Raw genomic sequence first — 17,083 nt, forward strand, 5'->3', positions numbered from 1 at the left:
TCTACTGGAACTCATGTTTCACCAAGCCAACCTGGATATAAGGGATAGCTGTTTATTGTGTGCATCTAACACTGAGGGTAGAGAGACTTCACAAAGAACATTAAACATTCCTCCAAAAAAGCTGAGTTTAGGAAAAATATCCTAACACAAATATCAAATGTTTGGAAATTAAAGTCTAATTTTATAATAAAGAAACTGGGAGAACCTCTTTTAACATATTATGTTACTATTACATATAACTATGCAGAATTAACAGGACAGAAACTATTTCTCTGAATCCCTACTAAAATATACAATCATCTTTTAATAATACAAGAAACATAAAGAAAATAGAGAGCTTCTCACTATAAGGATTTGATAGTTTTATGAATTTTTTAATTACCTTGATTCCTTTCCAAGAATAAGACAACTACTTGGCAATTTTTAACCACTGAAGATATGTCATTGCAATCTAGAAAGAAGATAGTTATGTTTCTTACTTTTCTAAATAGAAAATGGGATGATCACTGAATCAAACTTAGACATTAAGGGTTTTTCACAGTTTCTTAAAACACAAAATTATACTCAGAGCTTATGCGTTCTTTGGTTTTGGGTGTGAAGATGATGTAGCATGATAGAATTAGATGATGGAAATAAGACATGCTCTTAAAATCTGACTCAAATAATGACTCATAGCTAGTTAGTGAAACCAACAATTGAACATGGGGATCTTTCTGATTCTAAAGTATATCTTCTTCCCACTCCACCATAACTGCCTAGAATGTCTTGCCTTCCATCCTTCATATCCAACTTTTACATTTTCAACACCAGATAAAATGCTGCCTCCTTGATGAAATCTGTGATTCACATAACTGACAGCAATCACTTTCTCCCTCAAATAAAACACAACATCAATTTATGACTCCATCTTTTTTAGTAGACTTACAGCTTATTAGCCTACTGTTTTAGTTATTTTGGAAGAATGACAGTATCCTCTGCTAGAATAATTTTGTTTACGGCAGGTTATCTGCCATATCTTTACAGCACCCCATGAATTCAAGACTCTGCCTTGTCTTGAGTATATGTTTAATTATTATTTCCTAAATGAATGAAGAGATGAATGAAATCCAACTCTTCTATAATGTAACTGAGTTAATAATGCATTGATATAATCACTATAAAGTTAGGTTTTATTAGCTAGATTTAGAAACAGGCTCACAATATTGTCCCTTATAGCTAAATAATAATTATGTAAGCTAATGAAATTTCTATAAGTTTTCACATAAAATGTCACTATGCTAGTTATTGATAGAAAATCAGGATTTTATGTTTATTGACATTAAATTTTAAGCTGCTACTCTTCATCTAATCATCACGAACCATTGTTCTATTTCTTTACAATAATTATGTAAACCAATGCCTGAATTATATGCAGTAAGATTTTAGACATAAATAGCCAATAATGTGTTGAATAAAAGATGTACAGGAAGAGCACTGGAAATCTCTCAAATGAATGAAAGCGGCTTATTAACAAGCCATCTTTCAGTAAGTTCTTTTAATCTATGTATTAATTAAGGACACATTTCTATATCATTTTCAAGAGTTTATTATTAGACTTAATATCAACACACTTGTTTAAATTAAGATTGGCTAGCTATTTAAAAATCCTATTTGGGAATTTTATTTCCAGGAATAAAGGACGAGACTATTTCAAATTACCTTCCTAAGTCAATAAATAGAGAATTAAAACAAAGAGAACTTGAAAATACAAAATATGATAACTATAAATGCTAAGAGAAAAATATAATTATTGAAAGTAAAATCTCAATACATGGGGTTCATAGTAGCTCTATGTAACTGAAGGGAATGTTAGTGAACAGAAAAAGTTAATCAAAAGGAAATATACAAACTAAAGCCAGAGAAAATACAAAGAAGAAAAATAAAGGATACTGTAAGAGACATATGGAAAATAGTGAGAATGTGTTGAAAAAGTCTAACATATGCAAATAAAATAGACAAAAACTTTCTCAAATTAAAAAATAACATTATGTCAGAACTTAAGAAGGGCAAGCAGGATAAATACAAGAAAATCACACCTAAGTACCTTAGAGAAAACCTACTGCAAACTAAAGACCAAGAAATATTTTAAAAACAGCTGGAGAAAAGAGACCTGTTACTTTCACAGGAGAAGCAGTAAGTTTGATAACCAATTTCTCAATAGAAACAATGAAAGAAAGCAGACAGTAAAATAATCTTCAGATCATAGGAAGAAAATAACTTCGTGGAGAAAGAAATTTTAAGAAGCATCACTAAAGATAAGCAAGGACATTTTATAATGACAAAAACATAATCTACCAAGAAAACAAAACACTCAAATATACACAACTAAAAGGAGAAACAGGCAAACCCACAATCATTGCTAGATTTAACCCACTTCACTCAATAACAGAATAGGCAGGCAAAAAAAAAAAAAAAAAAAAAAAGGAGTATGGATATGAACGATTTGAACTGCATGATTTAAAAACATGATCTTAGGACATATAAACAACACTGAATCCAATAACTACATAATGGACATTCTTTTGAAGTGCCTATTAACATTTAGGAAAATTGATAAGCTGAAGTAAGTCTCAACAAATGTCAAAGTTTGAAATTACAGAGTTCACTCTCTGAACACAGTGGAGATAAAGGTAGAAAAAGAAAATAAAATGAAAAATCAAAAGTCCCCAAATGTTAAAAATATTAAATTATATTTCTACATAACATATAGGTCAATTAAAAAATCACAATATAATTAAAATATTTTAAATTAATGATAATTAAAATGTGACATATCAAATAAAACTACAAGATGCAGTTAAAGCCATGGGAAAATTATAGCTTTGAATCTATAAGTTAGAAAAGATGAAAGGGTGAAAATTCATGATTAAAGCATCTGTCTCAAGAAGTAACAAAAGCAGGGGTGCCTGGGTGGCTCAGTCAGTTGAGTGTTCGACTTTGGCCCAGGTCATGATCTCACAGTTTGTGGATTTGAGTCCCACGTTAGGCTCTATGCTGACATGTCAGAACCTGGAATCTGCTTCAGTCTGCGTCTCCCTCTCTCTCTGCCCCTCCCCTGCTCATGCTCTGTCTCTCTCTCAAAAATAAACATTAAAAAAAAAATTTTAAAGAAATAACAAAATAGCAAATTTAACCTAAAAAATCAAGAAGAAAGAAATGATAAATATAAAAGCAGAAATAAATATAGAAATTAGCAAAAAGGAGGGTCACCTGCGTGGCTCATTCAGTTAAGCATCCAACTCTTGATTTTGGCTCAGGTCATGATCTCACAGTTTGAGAGATCGAGCCCTGCATCAGGCTCTGTGCTGACAACATGGAGCCTGCTTGAGATTCCCTCCTTCCTTCTCTCTCTGTCCCTTCCCAGATCATACTCCCTCCATCTCTCTCTCGCCCTCTCTTTCTCTCTCTCTCTCTCTCAAAAATAAACACTAAAAAAAAAAAAAAAAAATTAAAAAAGAAATTAGCAAAAAAAATATTAATAAAAACAATAAAAATTAACAAGATTTACTTTTTTTAAATGGAAGAAATGCACACACCAAAAAAAACAGTATCAGGATTTACTTATCCTGTAAACATTAAAAAAGAAATGGATATATAAATCCAAGTTGGGTTTATTTCAGGGATTAAAGATTCATTAACATTTAAAAAGTAATCAATGAAATTTACCACATTGATAGAAAAAGAAAAATAATATTATGTTATTTTAACTGATACAAAAAATTTTGACGAGGTTCAATATCTAGTTGTTATAAAAACTGTGAACAAATTAAGAATATAAATATATGTCCCCAGTCTGATAAAGGGTAGCTAAATGGTGATTATCAAAAGATGTATCCCTGTGATTGGAAATAGGACAAAGATGCCCACTGTCATCATTTCCATCCAAAGTTGGTATAAATGGAAACTCAAAAGACTCCACAAGCGAATTATTAAAATTACTAAGTGAATTTAACCTGGGTTTGGAGTACTTGATCAATATAGAACACTGAATTTATTTATACATCCTAGCAACACTCAATTAAATTACAGCTTTCAAAATGTGCTACTTACAGTAGCATAAAAATTCAAATAGCAAGAAATAAATTTGATAAAAATTGGACAAGTCTTCTGCACTGTAACAGTTACAAGGTGGAGGAATGGGGACGCCCATGCACTGTTGATAAGAATATAAATTGGCACAGCCAATTATTAATATTAAAAGACTGCCAATGCCAAGTGTTTGCAAGGAGGCTGTCAGGCCATAGAGGCTGCTACAACTGCCTGGGTAGCTTATAAAGTAAAAACATTTATTTCTCACAGCTCTGCAGGCTGGGAATTCCAAGATCAAGGAGCTAGCACGGCTGTGTTTTGGTGAGGGCTCTCTGTTCCTGGTTCAGAGCCAGCACCTTCTTACTGGGTCTTCAAATGGTAGAAAGGTGGGGCAGGGGGAACTGTGTGGAGTCTTGTAAGAGACACATGAATCAATCCCATTCATGAAAGCTCCACCCTCATGACCTAATCACCTCCCAAAGGCCCCACCTCCCAATACCATCACAATGGGCCCTAGGATTTCAATCCAGGAACTGGGGGTGGGAGGCAGGGTAGTACAGAAACACCCAGAGCACAGCAGATGTAATGTATCTAAAATTCTCAGTCACTGCTGGAGGACATGTAAACTGGTTAACCACTTTGGAAAACTCATTATCTACTCAAGTTGAAAGAATGTAACCCACATACATACTAACAAAAGGTATGTACACAGATATATGCACCAACAGATGTATATAAGAACATTCATGTCAGCATTATTTATAATAACCCCAAGCTAGAAGAAACCCCACATTGATTGATAGATAAATGGTAACAGATTTGTACAATGGAATAATATGTACAACAATGAAGGCCCACCCTAAAGGCCTCATTTTAACTTAATTACCTCCTTAAAAGCCCTATCTTCAAATACAGTCACATTCTAAGGTACTGGAGGGTAGGGGCTAGATTTATGAATCTGGGGGATGAGAGGCAGGGACACAATTCAGCTCTAACACAAGGCATTGTGTATAAGTATAATAAAGCAAATATACTTAGTGAATGAAGAGACTTCTTATATTCCTGATTAGGAAGTTGAATTCCAGGTTAGCTCAATGAGGTGTCCAGGAACAACCAGTGAGTGGTAGAACCAGGACTAGCATCAGGGAGGAAACATGTTCTAGTAGAAGGTAGATAAGTGTTGAAGACAAACCTCAATTCTTAAAATTCACACTTCCTGGCTGCATTTCATAGGGAAGTCTTTTCCCCTCTCTTAGCCTCAGTTTCCTCATTTATAAAATGGAGACAGCCGGTTGGATTGTGATTTCCATGTGCTATATACACGATCGCACATGTTAAGTGTCTGGCCCAGATACTGCCACGTAATGGGTAATCAGCAAATATTATCTCCCTTCCTCTCCTGCTGTTCTGAATTCTGGTGCAGAGCCTTACCAGTGTACCAGCCAGCAGCTTCTCTTGACTTACTATATTTGGGATAATTATTACAAATTTAGGTGGGAGTGGAAAAAAGATTATTTCCCAAGGAATATCTTCCCATCAGGCTGTATTTGCTCGGGAAGACAACAGAACCATATTGTCAAATACACAAAAGTTTGAAATGTATCATCCTAGCGCCCTTATTGAAATACTTACATAGGACATACTCCATCTGACCGAGAACCAAAAGGAAGTTCCAATCATGAAGAATCTGAGAGTGAAAGATGTTACAGTGAGCAGAGCTACTATATAAAGCAATGACGTTTTCAAAACAGTTACTGAAATTAGAGTAAATTCAAGCGAAGATTTCAGAAATGATTCTTAAAAGAAAAGATAAATAATATACACATAATTCAAGCAAAACAAAACTTTTAAAAGTTTAGTAGCAGCAGTTTTGGGTCATGTACTGAATTTTACGTGTCATGAATAAGAACATGAGCTTGGAGCCAAACAAATCTGGATTCTACATCCTCACTATATTAACTGAGGCAAATTATTGATCTTTTTGAGCCTCTGCCTTCTCGTCTATTAAATACCCACCTTACGTATACTGCTCTGAGGATTAAATGAAAGCACAGACTAAAGCCCTTAAACATAGTAGAGACTGTAAATAAGAACCCGACTCCTTTCTCCCCAACTACATTTACTTCCCCAAGAAAGTAATTTTTCTTAGTCAACCGACTAGAAATCATTTTCATGTTCTTTTTTTTTTTTTAATCTCCATCGCTGCTTAATCACCACTTAGCCATGGCACTATTCTTCCAAGTTCATTCTCAGTTATTTGTTCTGCCTTCCATCACATCCTTCAAAAATATGAGCTACCTCAGAGGGCATCCTGTGCAGATACATTGCTGTATTAAATTGCCTCATTCTTTTCTTCCCTTAGAATCTTCAACACTGATACAGTGACATCAAGACTCCAACAAAGCAGTTGCCATGGAATGTGTATAATCAGTGAAAGTAATAGCTATTTTCCATGGCATAGATTTTTATTCTGAAAAGTCCACTTTTTGTCTCCCAAGTGAAGCTAAATTTATTCTAACTTAAATTTATACTTTCGGAAAATCCTCAGAGTACATATACTTTAAGTTTATTTTAAATTAACAAGAACTCATATTATCTACATATTTAATTCAAAATTTAAAAACCCAGATTATTCCTATGCTTCCAGTAAAAGTGTTTCTTCAACTGTAAGAATCCAGCATTATATCAGATTTTCACCTATTGTTATAGAGATCAGAAGAATCTGACCCTTATAGCCCTTCAAGCTACATAGGAAACTTACAAAACTATATATTCAAATCATGCTTAGGGACTATTTTAACATCCAATATCTGTCAACAAAATAAGTATTTCCATATACCTGAAATTAATTAATTAATTACCATTACCATTAATTTGGTGTATCTATTTGATCAAATTAGTTATAGAAATTGCATCAGTATCATAATCTGGTAATTCACTTCTAACAATTAGAGAGTACCCTTCTTATAATTAATAAGCCAAAAAATAAAAAAATAAAAAGAAACATGCATTTGATAACATGTGGAGTTTATCCATGAATTCAAATTATATTGCTATTTTTATAATTTTGAAATTGTAACTTGGCAATTTTTATAACTACACAAAAATGATTTTTCATTTATGGAATCTATCCCAACCTTTACTATCACGAACTTTTAAAGAAGATTAGTCTTAAATTAATCTTTCAAAGTACCGCTCATACTAGAATAAAGAATCACCCAGCGTTCACACTTCCCCAAAACTCACATAATGACTCACACCTCTCCTCTCTGAATCCTTTCTTTTTTGTCCCGATACATAATAAAGGATAATTCCACAGGACTTAAATATCTGCTGGAAGTAGCTTATTCAGTCAATTTGAACAGAAAAGTGAGCCTTCCCACTTGTTATAGAAAATACACTCCATGGTTTCACACTGGCACTAAATGACCTAGTGTATTCTATTGAAAAGCAACACAACTGAATAAATGGCACTCGATATAATATAGATGCTCAAATATTTACTGATCCTATATCTTCATTATTAGCGTCTGTTCCTTTTAGTAGTGAAATTTCAGAAGTATCCTTCTCAGACATTGCTAAGATCATTACTTCTTCCATATGAGCTACCTGGATTCCAAGATGACAGCCATAGTGAACTGTCATGCCTTTTTTTTCTTCCTGCTGAGGTAATTTATGGAAAAAGACAACCCATTCTTTATGGGACCACTTTCCCGGCAAATGACTGGCCAGTGTTCACTGTAATCAGAACCATTCCATCCATATTAAACAAAAGAAGAAGCAAAACCCTATTAGCTCATCTTAGCATCTTATTAGCCATAAGAGCTGATTGTAACTACGCATCTTGAATTCAGTAATAAAACCATCACAGAGAAATTCCCAGGTGCCAAAAATTTGAGAATGTAATACTGAAAAAGGAGAACACATAAAATAAGTTCAGTAGTTGGGAGTAACTGGTAAAGTGACCTCAGCAAGATAGAAATGAGCTGAGTCAATTTTAGATGTGTGTTTATACCCAAGAGGCAGAATTTTAAATAAGCCAAAGTCAATATAGGATATTGTCAGCTGAGGTTAATATAATACAATCATAACTCAGGGCAAATGCATGGGTTCGCATAATTTTTCTCATCACTTGTTGGATAAAAAAAAATGAAATAGTGATCTGGATAGAAACTCATATTTCTCCTTTTTATTATTTTTAATCACAGTCTCCTCTGAGACCTTATATATGGTCACAGAATTTTCTAAAGCTTTTTCACACATTTCCATGGGAAAAGGTAAACATTGTTTTCTTCTAAATGGAATCTAATTTTCATCTCTGCTTTGGTAGTTTATTAACTAGCCACAAGCAATTGATTGGACCATCTCTATGAGAATAAAGGGTCGTTAACACATATTACAGAGAGAAAAAATGTGAGAGTAAGCAGTCCTACTTCTGACACCTTAGTGGCTCAGGGGAGCAGGAACATTAATGAAGCATCTCGCCCCAGGTCACTAATTTGCAGCACAAGCAAGTTAGTCCATAACTTCAGAAGTTCTTTGCCATCTGGAGATAGTCTGATGTCCTGGGTAAGGTGAGCTGCTCTGTCCTGTTCCCCAGGCACCTGTGTCCACTGAGCCCTGATTGACACTTGGTAGGCTCTTGGAGCAGTCAAAGGTTAAGTGGACACAGAGAGCAAAGTAGCCTTCTGCACTCCAGACAGTGACTTCTTCCAGAATAGGCTGGAATTCTCTAATCTCTGAAGAGTTGAATGAAAGGAGAAGAATGACTGTGAACTCAACAGAGTAGAGTTCATGTTAAATGGGCCTTCAGGCCTCATTACTTTCAAAACTTTTAAAGTAATTTCTTTCAATTAGTCAATATGGATATTCTTGTGAAATTATATAATGCTTATCTGCTATAATTGTGAGCTTAAAGGAATTCCTCGAACAGTGCAATTTGCCCTAGAGAAAGTAGAGTGGAAGCCTATTGTCATATACCTCGACTTCTCTATTCCTTGTATTAAGACAAAAGTTTTTATAAACTCATCATTCCTGTTTCCAAACAATGCTTAATACATAGTATTTTTTTTTATTTTGTAACTAAAACCATAAAGGAAACATAAACATATTAGACTTGAGGGAAAAATAGTCCAGGCTAAATATACATATATAGTATATTTCCCATAAAGTTCCAATGTTACTTCTTAAACAAATAATGAAAAGTTAGTAGAGTACGTGGCTCTAGTATAAATTGAAAGAAAAATAAACTGCATAGCTTTAAAAATATATTTATTCTTTAAATTTTGTTCAAAAATAACTAGAATAATTTTTTAACAACTTTCACCAAGTAAACAGAAAAATCCAAATCAATACAATTAACCTAACATTTTTCACTGTCTGAAAAGAATGTCTATTATTTTTTCCTAATCTTTTAATATTAAATAGTTGTGGGCTATAGTACAGATTTCTCCTGAATTTCAGAAAGGCAGCAAGAATCCAGTGTCTTACTTAACACATACAAACTAGGTCCTTTTTTCCAATACTGATGTTATGAGATGGGATAACAACTCTACTGTAAAGTTTTTCGATGGGAAGATATATCAGAAATCACACTGTGTAAGGTGAATATAATTGGATCTAGAAAACAGCCCGTTCTCTCATACATTACGGTACATGGTAGGAAGATTTTATTTTATATATAAATACCACATTCATCATATATAGATGATGTATATATCTAATAAGAATCTGTAATCACTGTTTTTTTAATGTTTTACAAAATCTCCACTGTCTAATCAAAAGCTGATTTTATAAATTGCCCCTCACACTACCCTTGTCCAATGTGGATTCATATGGATTGAATCCCCTCTTCAGTTTTACGTTTTTCTTCCTAAAATTTATGAACCCGATTACACATCACTGCTGAGTAACATTCAGAAGATATTGCAAGGGCGTCTACTCTACCTCTCTTGTCAAGTGTGTTTGAGCAGAGGGATTATTGATGGAAGCCTGAGACACAGATGAAGAGGAATTCGAGCTGTGAGGTATAGAATTGCAGAAATTGCATCTATACAAACAGCTGAAAGCAAGATGATATTCTGTTCAAATGTTTCCTATTTCAAAGAACTCTCTAGAGTCCCATTTACTCCTGACAAGTACTAACAGTGCTTACAAGTTTTCTTCAACCCGGCGAATTGCTCAAATTAAGAAAATAGTTTTAGTTAAAAAGAAAGCTACATCAGGACTTGAAAGCTATAGAACAAAACCTCGAAAGGATTTCATCAGACAATGAGACCTAGCTCTGGTGCCTTAATCTGCAAAATAAAACTATGAAATCACTGATTCTTGCTCCATGCTGTCGTACAAGAAACTTATTTCAGCTAGTCATAAGCCAGCACCAAAAGATTCCACTACATTCTTCACAAATGACTAAAATACCAGCACTGAGAAAGCATGAAGAGTACATTTCCGGAGATGTAAAATTGTAAATGTCTGTCTCCCTAAAAGAACTTACTCCTTCCTATTACCATATATGTAATTCTATTTTTTTCCTAAGTGCCAATTACAGGATTTCCCCAAGTATGTTTTCCAGATCACTAGCACAACAGGATGTTTATTTAAAAATTCCTTGATAAACAATGCCAGTGTTAAAATTAGGGAAGCGCTGAACTATTCCGTAATTAATCAGCTGTTTTTAACTTCAGGACTTCTCAGAGCTCTTCATACGCTAATCTATATGGTGATGATCCTTGGTGGGGACATGACATTTAGCATTTCCAAACTTATTTGACAATGAAAAAGCTGCCCCTCCTTTTTTTTCATCGAATGCCTTTGACTGCTCTTCTAAGGAGCTGTATATAACAATTTTGGAGGCTTAAGGTTGGGGTTATTAGCATAGCATGTCACTGGCTGCTTTTTCAAAGACCAATCTCACCAGTTATTTGGCTTTGTGGGAAATGTACAGCATGATAAAAACACACGGTCTCAGTGACTGCAGTTTTATACCCACCTTTCCACACTGGTACCCTCCACCACAGCCAGCCACATTAGCAAGCTCACTATCAGTCAGGTAATCACAGCACATTCATATAATCACAGATATTCATGTTGGCCACTCATACCAACATGGTCTCTTGAACACGTACCCCAGACCTGCACAGTAACATCCTTTTCAATGTTTTACAATGGCTTTTCTTATTTTTGCTTGCAACATACCATTACTGCGCTGGAAGATTATTACTTATGTCCCATAAATCTTCCTGCCTTCTCTCAGTAGTTACCTTTATGACCAGAAAACTTTTGCCAAATTCCGTTTCACTGGGGAAAAAAAGTTATCTCACAGATTCTCTAGCTCAGCTTTATTTATTTATTTATTTATTTATTTATTTATTTATTTATTGGTTTATTCAACAAACAAGACTGAAAATTGAAATTCCAGCCAATTTCTTCCTACAGGACGTTTGTGACCTTCATTTGTTGGGAAATAAAAAACCACAACTGAAATTACTGACACTTTGTCTTTGTTATTTTGTGCTCATTTTTTGTTCTTAATGGCTTCCATTTATTTTGTTTTTGTTTTTGTTTTGTTTTGTTTTAATGGCTTCCATTTAACAAGGACCTACTTTATGCAAGAGATATCGCTTAGCAGTTTACACATGTCATCTCAATGTATCTCTCAACAGCTCATACAGAAGTTATTATCAGCCTTATCTTATAGGTGGGGAAACCAAGTCTCAGAGGAATTAAACTTATAATGGAAAGTCCCAGTTATTAAGTGACGAGAGAAGCTTTGAGCTTACATCTGTCTGATTTTTCAGTCCCTGATCTTCCCAGGATACCAGGCAGACATCTATGCCATCATTTCTAACAACCCCTGAGTAAAGTAAGGATCACATGTTATCATACCATTTGATAAGAAATGGAAGGATCTTTCCCATTCCATGAGGAGGTGCCCTTAGCCACATCTTCTCAAAAAGCACACACATCACAAAAAGCAAAGGATTTCAGCTTCTGTGAAACTGGGCCTGAAGTGCTTGATAAAAAAGAATGAAACAAGAATAGAAAGTCCCTAGGAGGAACTGAGGTGTGGGGGCATCCACATTAGCTCTTACAAACTCTACACTCAGCTTATTTTAGCACCAACTGAGCTACCTTGCCTCTTGTAATATTATTTATGGTACTATCTTTTCTCAAATGAAGTACAGTATGTCCTTATCAAAGCACAGAAATCTTCATATGAGGACCCCCCCCTTACAAATCTTGGTTAGTAAATCTTGGCTATGAAGTAAAATGCAAGAGAATTATTGTGTAAGAAATGCCCCTTTATCAGCAAATGTGCTGACTAGTCGAGTTGCATGGTATCAGTGTTAATAATTAGGCAGAAATGAAAGGTCATGAGAGACAGAAAAGCAGCTGAGGCCACTAAGGCACAAGTTTGTGAAATGACTTTCCCCTTGGAGGAAAAAACAACAACAACACAGTCATCAAATATCCCATAGCTCTATGACTCCTTATTCCACTTCTCTACTCTGCTCAATCTAGCATATCTTGGCCACAGTACGGACAGGGCAATCTCTAAGTTGGAGAATAATTAAACTATAACAACAATCTTCACTCATGCCTTCAACTATCACCTCTCTGCAGATATCTCCCCAGATCGATATTTCAAATATTGGAGGGTCCCTTTAAAAAAGACTGACTAGTTTCTGCTACTCAGAATAAAAGAAGATGGAAATAGAAATTGACATTTAATGAGCACCTACTATGTGCAGGGAACTCTGTAGGTATTTTGATCATGTTGTTGCAGTAATTCACAGAATGTTGTAAAACAGGTGTTCTGCACATAAGAATAACTAAGGAAATGATGCCCTTGCCCCATAGATCTCTCAACTTGTACAAAATCCAGACAGGGTTCAATGTGAAGTTTGCTGACTCCAAAGACTACACTCATTCTACTATTTACTCTGCCTGCCTTCGGTTATTTTCACTGTCCTGGCCATTCTATAGAAGTAGAGAATGCTTTAAAAGGTAGGGAAGACCATAGAGTTTCCTAGTTATCCCCTCAATTGACTCATGAGAAAATCTACAGCCTGCGAGGATTTATAACTTAACCCAAATCAAAAGCTTCTTGGTGTCAGAATGAGGAATTAGACTCAAGTCTCTTGATTCATACTTACTTTGCATTTTTACTATTTTCCCACTGGTTTCATTGCTCTTTTTTTGAATGATGGTTAAAACTAAGTTTACCACTTTTCACAAACCCAGAAGATGCTGTTCGTGTTGTAGCATAGCATCCCAGGTCAAAGCCATTTATCTCTTGGTTTATGCATTTGTTTTTAATATAACTGCACAAAAATATTCATCTTTTAAAAAATAGCTGAAGTGAAAAAGCATGTGAACACAGCCAAGGTCAGTATTGTATGCATAAGAGCCTATCCAAGGTCATAGTGGTTAGAGTAGGGTATCGAATGGTCTTCCCTCTGCCTAACCTTGACCCCACCCTGACACTTAACATACTCTTGGTCAGTTTTCAAATCCTGCTTACGTATCACTCCTTCCAGGAAGCATTGTTGAGAAGTCCTTCACTATAGCTCCCTTCTCAAAATTAAGTACTTCAGCATTGTGTATATGATTCCATTATTCTACTTATTGAATGATATTACAATTTATTTTGTTTATATGCTTGCTCTCATTGTTAGATTGTACATAGTGAATGTATTTTATGCATCTCTATGCACTCGTAACCTAATGCTGTATGTGACTATATAGGCACTCAGTAGATGTGTGTGAAATGAGTTTAATGGAATTGAATCAGCCTGACTTGAATTGAACTAAGTTTATTTAAATTTAATTGGCAGCTGTTACCATCTGATCAATCTGGTTACATCACCAACTTCCCAGCTACTCCGAGTCTTGCAGAATTAATGAAACACTTTGAGTTAACTTTTTAGAACTCCTTTATTGAGAAAAGGCTATATTGACTTCCGTTTACAATGTCAGGAATGCTTCGGTGAAAAGCAGGATAAGAGGGGTCCAATACACAGGGTCCTCAGACTGCTACACGCTGGCTCACTCAGGTAGGAACTTCAAGATTTCTTCACACTCTGCCCTGACACTTTAGCTGGATTACAATAAGCACTAGAAGCACAGTGAGGCACAGAAGCAGAAAATTAGACATGCCACACATCTAAATATAGCACAAGAGAGAAAAATCTTAAGTTTCCAAAGAAAGCGACGTGGACGAATTCTTTGCTTTGGTCTCTCACTGGATATGCTGCCAAACATTCTCGTCAAACACCTTCATGAAATTATTCAAAAATCAGTTTAATACATTTTCATGACTTTTTTCCACAATATAATGCTTTAAAAAGATACGCTTTATGGCTAAAACCTGTTCGTTGTAGAACTAAACCAGAGGCAAGTTTTCTACACTTCTGGTGGCAAATCGGGTCAAACTAGGTGGCAAGAGGGACCCATTCTACTTAGAAGCAATGCAAATTCTTCATGGAGAGGCTCCAGAGTGACATACTATATAAAGAAATAGAAACCATAATGAAGTAGGGAGGTATCATACAATTAGACAAAGATAAACCCAGAGTCCTGAATGCTTCCGGTATATAGTCAGCGATGGGAGATGATGTTGTTTGCATGGCTAGATGAAAGGAAATGCATTTCTAGAATATTTAAGGCCAGGAAAGCAAACTCATTGGCCTCCCTTTGCCAGAGTTACTATGAGGCTCATGGAGGACTGATAGCTGGGGTAGAGAGAAGTACCCTGTAAGTGAGAAAGACCTCAGAAGGACATTATTCCCTGCAGAAGTAAAGTGCCAGCACCACGGATCATGTATCATTCAGACTTTATGGATCACAGACGGATAGTTGAAATTTTTTTTCAAATCTGAGATTTGGGTACGTCAGGGACATATTTCATAATGACTAAGTTGTAGTTTACAATATTTAAGAATTTCCGAGACCTATATAAATATTTAAGATTTTCTGAGATATATAAATAGTGCCTAGATATATTTGATCAAAAACATGCTTTTGAATATAAACTAAATGTATGACTGAACAGTCTTTACAAGAGCTCCTCTTTTGCATTCTTTAAATATTGTTTTTCAATCGCAACCACTTCTATGTCTTAAATTTGCAGAAACCATGTGATTCCAAGGTTGAGGATACAATATTTCTAATATTGGTACAAGTTATTTTCAGAGTCAAATTCGAGGAGAGAATAAATCTCTTAAATTTTACTCTGCATTCTAGGGGCACCTGGGTGGCTCAGTCGGTTGAGTGTCTGACTTCGGCTCAGGTCACGAACTCCTAGTTCATGGGCTCAGGTCTCACAACTCAGGACTGGAGCCTGCTTCAGATTCTGTCTCCCCTTCTCTCTACCCCTCCCCCACTCAGGCTCTGTCTCTCTCTGTGTCTCAAAAATAAATAAATGTTGAAAAAATAAAAATAAAAAATTTTACTCTGCATTCTCAACATTAAAGTGATGTATATGTCATGCTTACTCAGTGCTCTTATTCAGGAAACAAAAAACGAAGCTGGCAAATGTCTCTGATACTCCCTACTTCCCCAAAAAAGTACCTCAGTCCCCTGCAACATATTCATTAAGAAGAAAAATGTAAAAGTCCAATTTGTGGGTTTTAATGATTTGATTTTTGAGGGAAAAAAAACCAGAACGAGATAGTGTATGTGATTTTTGACTCTGAAAGTACGCAACTATAAGGTCAAAATGGACAGCATTTTAAAAATGAAAATGGTTCTGTTAGGGTGCAGGATTGCAGCAAGGGTTGAGGGAGATGTGAATTGAAATATCGATCTGGGGAGATATCTGCATAGAGGTGATAGTTGAAGGCATGAGTGAAGATGAGAACTCAGAGGGTCAGATCTGTCAGAAATGGCCTTTGATTCTCAGGCCAAGGAAGGGTGAGAAGAGAAACATACAGATTCATAATGGAATACACTAGCCTCTATTTTTCACAATGGCAGGGGGCAGAGAAAGAGCTTCATTAGGCAGCTGATTTCCTCTTTATCCTTATTGAGTCAGAATGCAGGGCTGGTTCTTATTCTGCTGATTGTTCTTATATAGCTTTTCAGCTACATCAGGGCTCCTAAGTCACAGAAAGTGTGCACCAAACTCAGACACACAGAGAAATGTGATAATGACCTGGGAGAGAAGAGCAATGCTAAGCTACCTGCCAGAAGAGTTGTGTCTGAGGCATGCCATACCTCAAGGTAATTTCGTTGTCTCCAATTAGTTCTTGCCATATGGCTAATATTTCGAAAATTCCCTCTTTAAATCAACCAGGCTTTTTAAAAGAATGGCTAGAAACCTGATCGTTTTTAATTTTGCCTTTTTTCAGTCATAAGCAGTTTCCTTCAAACTTAACCAAGAAAAATCATCAGATTTTATTTTTTATTATAACAACAATATCCGTATATTTCTCTAAATGTGTTATAAATATAACTACATACATACATCCCTTCTTTCCAAGCTATCTTTCCCCAGTACTGAGGAAAAGTGAGCCAAATATCATTTGTCTTTCTATGGTTATACATTTCAGTATTCATTTATTCATTTAATAAATAGCTCTCTTTGGGGCACCTGTGTGGCTCAGTCCATTAAGCACCTGACTCATTATTTTGGCTCAGGTCATGATCTCGCAGTTTGTGAGATCGAGCCCCACATCGGCCTCTGCTATGATCGCACGGAGCCTGCTTGGGATTCTCACTCTCCTTCTCTCTCTGCCTTTGCCCTGCTCTCTTTCAAAATAAATAAATGAATTTAATTTTTCTTTTAAATAGCTCTACTTGTCATGATTGCTAGGTGTGCTAGGTGCGTGAAAAAGATAGGGGCACCTGCATGGCTCAGTCGGTTAAGCATTCAACTTCGGCTCAGGGCATGACCTCATGATTCATGGGTTCGAGCCCACGTTGGGCTCTGTGCAGATAGCTCAGAGCCTGCAGCCTGCTTCAGATCCTGTGTCTCCCTCTCTCTCTGCCCCTCCCCTGCTTGCACTCTGTC

At 35.7% G+C, this 17,083-nt stretch overlaps 1 long non-coding RNA gene across 1 annotated transcript; it reads left to right on the top strand.

Annotated features, from left to right (window-relative positions):
* The first annotated feature begins 4,607 nt into the window (after window positions 1-4,607).
* LOC128312189 (uncharacterized) lies at window positions 4,608-16,411 on the top strand. Its single transcript, XR_008291158.1, has 3 exons — window positions 4,608-4,768; window positions 13,908-14,126; window positions 16,148-16,411. It is a non-coding gene; the product is annotated as an uncharacterized LOC128312189 (long non-coding RNA).
* The last annotated feature ends 672 nt before the right edge of the window (window positions 16,412-17,083 follow it).

Source organism: Acinonyx jubatus, chromosome D4 (genome assembly GCF_027475565.1).
Source record: "Acinonyx jubatus isolate Ajub_Pintada_27869175 chromosome D4, VMU_Ajub_asm_v1.0, whole genome shotgun sequence".
Lineage (NCBI taxonomy): Eukaryota > Metazoa > Chordata > Mammalia > Carnivora > Felidae > Acinonyx > Acinonyx jubatus.